The following is a 3408-nucleotide window of genomic DNA, read 5'->3' as shown; positions in this document are numbered from 1 at the left end:
GTGTATCATAAGTCAACAAGATCTTCTAGTGAAGTAACCTGAGTGTTGCTGAGTATGTTGTTTTGTGTGGCCTCAGAAATAGTATTTTCAGGAATGGAAGCAGTTGTTTGCTGAACAACATTCCTATTACTAACTACAGTATTGTGTGGAACAGTCTGTTGCATGCTTGTTTGTCCCAACACATTGCCTGATGTTGAGTACACCTGTGGATCTACATGGGTAATTGGGTATTGTGTGTGTGTATGTTGTTGACCTTGAGGATAGTTGACTGATGTTTGTAAGTGTGGTGTAGGTAACATAGTTGTGATTGGATAATGAGGCATCATGAATGATTGTGGGTATGTTGAACCAGGAAACAAGTTAGGTAAACCACCAATATTTGTGGGTTGAGTAAAGTAACTAGTACTTGGAGTGGGTTGTAAATTCATATAGTTGATGGGTTGCTGTGAGGTTGCACTTTGTACAGTGCTTAAGGCACCAGTATTGGTTGCAACATACCCTTGTCTAATTGGTGTTGGGAATAACGTACTTGAAGCAATTGAAGGTTGACCAGATTGTTGTAATACTGGATTATTGACTATTACAGTTGCCATTGTTGTTTGTGTTGAAATTGTATTTTGATTGTCTGTTGTGTTTGGGACTGTATGTTGTTGCATAATGGTACGCCAATTTTCTATGGCCTCATATACTCTCACTGGTTCCTGTTCTGCCTGACTAGCTGAAAGTAGGGTCAGCATAGCAGCACGTACACGTTCCTGCCTATCGGATGGAATTTTGGTTAGGCTAGAAGATAAAGACCGACAAAAGCGCTCGGCATCTGTTTCAGGAATTAGAGTGTTCATTATGTGAATAATGCGTGTGTCAATTATTTCCGGTAAGGATCTCATTTCCTCAGGTCTGCGGATTCTTCTTGCACGTAGAGGTTGTGGTGCAAAACGTGGAAGTACATTTGTTTGTGTTGCTTGTGTAGCTGGTGTGGTTGTTTGTTGTGTTGATGAGGCTTGGGTGTTGGTTTGTGCACTCTCTGTCCCACCCTCATGTGATTCAGTTGCTGCATCTTGTTGAATCTCTGGATTTTCACTGTCTTCTCTGCCAGGTTCTTGTTCTGATGCTGAGGTGGCTGTAGCAGAGGGACCAGCTGTTGGTTGATCATCTGAATCGTCTAGATTATCCTCCGTTCTATAAGAAAAGAGACAACATATTACAATCTTAACATTTATATTTGTACAATTATCTTCATGAAGTAAATTTTTTTTTTTTTTTTTTTTTTAAAAAAAAAAAAAACTTACTGTGTTACTTCTAAGATGGGTGCTAGGAAGCTTATTTGTTGATAATAAACATATCTGCGTTTGCGGCCTTGGCTGGATGAGGATGGTATAGGGTTGTACTCCCTTCGGTACTGATCACGTGCAGAACGCCAACGCCTTTTCACCAAGTCAACTGTGTAATTTTTAAAAATATGTCACTTGCAACATTCACCATAAATCTGCACACATTAATTAAAATAATGTTTGCTAAATGTAATATACTATTTAACCAAATCATGTTGGCCAAATACTTTTGAGGACAAAAATGTTTGTAATATATTCTTCATTCAAAACCATTTTTAGACATTCACACATAACAAAATAATATTTCTGTTAAATTATCTTTGAAGTAATTGTCATATATATTAAAATTTTCCTTTTTTTTTTTTCCAATAAAATTTGGCAAAAAAGTCCTAGAAATATTATTTTATTCATGTAGGTCATGATATTGAAATGTCATTTAACTAAATAAAATAAAAATATTAAAAATAAAAAAACATGATTTGAAATTGTGATACGAAACTTAGACTCATAAAACAGGGAAATTAAAAACACATGACAGTTTAATCAGTTAGTTAATTAACTTCATGAAGAATTCAAAGGCAGATTACAAAAATAAGTATACTTTGATTTTTGTAAGTTATGAAATGTTTGGTTACCTTTTTAAAAATTTAACATGAACTCAATATATAGAGTAGGACATATACCAATTCTTCACAAATATTTTTTAACTAAAAGACAACATAACTATAACAACACATTCACAGTTTGTAATTATTTTAAAAATCCTAATATATATATTAAATAAAAAAATATAAAAACATACAACAACTTACCATATTTAGCACGCTTTGCAGGCGAACATCTAGCCCATGCATTATTGGGGTACACTTCCTCAGCTACTTGATTCCAATGGCGGTCAACTGTCAGTCGGTCATGGTAACCATCAACACGTGTATCCCATAATGGTGGGTGAGTCTCGACAGCTGTTATCAGTTTCTCCGTGTCCACCCGTGGTGCCATTATTATATTTCGTAGGCGAAATTTTGCTCAAAATATATCTTTCAATACACAGAACTACAACTGCTTGCTTGCTCACTCCTTCTGCAAATGCATAGTTAGTTTTGTGCAAAAAAAATGTTAGCTACGCCACCTGAAAGTATTTGAGATTGTAACAACCTTTCTAATGAAAACACGGACACGGACCACACGGATAGCATACGGAGGCCATCCGTATCACGTACGTGTAAACACGGACCCATAGGATTTAATGGATCCGTGAGGACGTTATGCCGGTGGAAAACGGACATGTCAGCGCTTTTTCGGCACGCTCATACGTACGCACGGAACGGACACACGCTCCGTGCGCAAACACTGACGTGAGGCTTTTTATATTACAAATAATGTGTCAACATCAGCACGTGTCTCCGGTACGTGTAAAAAATGCCAAAAACGTACCGGAGACACGGATGTGTGGCGCAGGCCTTAATGTTAGTAGTTTTTCGTTTGTGAACCCTCCCCATACACACCTATTGCCAATCCACATCGTATATATAGCCTGGGTCTCAGCGTCCCATACACGGTAAGTTTTTTAACTGCATGAGAGGACACACACAAGCTAGGGACCCCAACGTAGAGAAATACTTTGGCGTAGTGTTGGGGCTCTTCTGCATTGATCAATTCAGTAGCTAAATTTCTCTTTATTCATATATTCATGGCAGTAATGCAGGTTCCATTTTTCACATTTCATTCTTACAACTAGCTATTGAATTTTTCATGTCAGTATTCACACAGCAGTTTCTGCTATTCCATGTATTCCCCTTCCATAGTCACTGGTGTGCATACCTTATCTCCCCATAGTGATGTTTTTTTAGGTTTTTTGCACCCAGTTCAGACATAGAATGGAGTTCCAAACGTTATTCCTTAATGTTAGTAGTTTTTCGTTTGTGAACCCTCCCCATACACACCTATTGCCAATCCACATCGTATATATAGCCTGGGTCTCAGCGTCCCATACACGGTAAGTTTTTTAACTGCATGAGAGGACACACACAAGCTAGGGACCCCAACGTAGAGAAATACTTTGGCGTAGTGTTGGGGC

The 3408-nt window shown here is 37.8% G+C and overlaps 1 long non-coding RNA gene across 1 annotated transcript; it reads right to left on the bottom strand.

Annotated features, from left to right (window-relative positions):
* Positions 1–991: 991 nt before the first annotated feature.
* Positions 992–2220, bottom strand: LOC142301558 (uncharacterized). Its single transcript, XR_012752831.1, has 3 exons — positions 2144–2220; positions 1290–1440; positions 992–1179 (listed from the first exon to the last, which is right to left on the bottom strand). It is a non-coding gene; the product is annotated as an uncharacterized LOC142301558 (long non-coding RNA).
* Between the last annotated feature and the right edge of the window lie 1188 nt (positions 2221–3408).

The sequence above is a fragment of the Anomaloglossus baeobatrachus genome, chromosome 4 (assembly GCF_048569485.1).
Source record: "Anomaloglossus baeobatrachus isolate aAnoBae1 chromosome 4, aAnoBae1.hap1, whole genome shotgun sequence".
NCBI classification, from domain to species: Eukaryota; Metazoa; Chordata; class Amphibia; order Anura; family Aromobatidae; genus Anomaloglossus; species Anomaloglossus baeobatrachus.
This window is presented reverse-complemented; position numbering and strand designations above follow the sequence as displayed.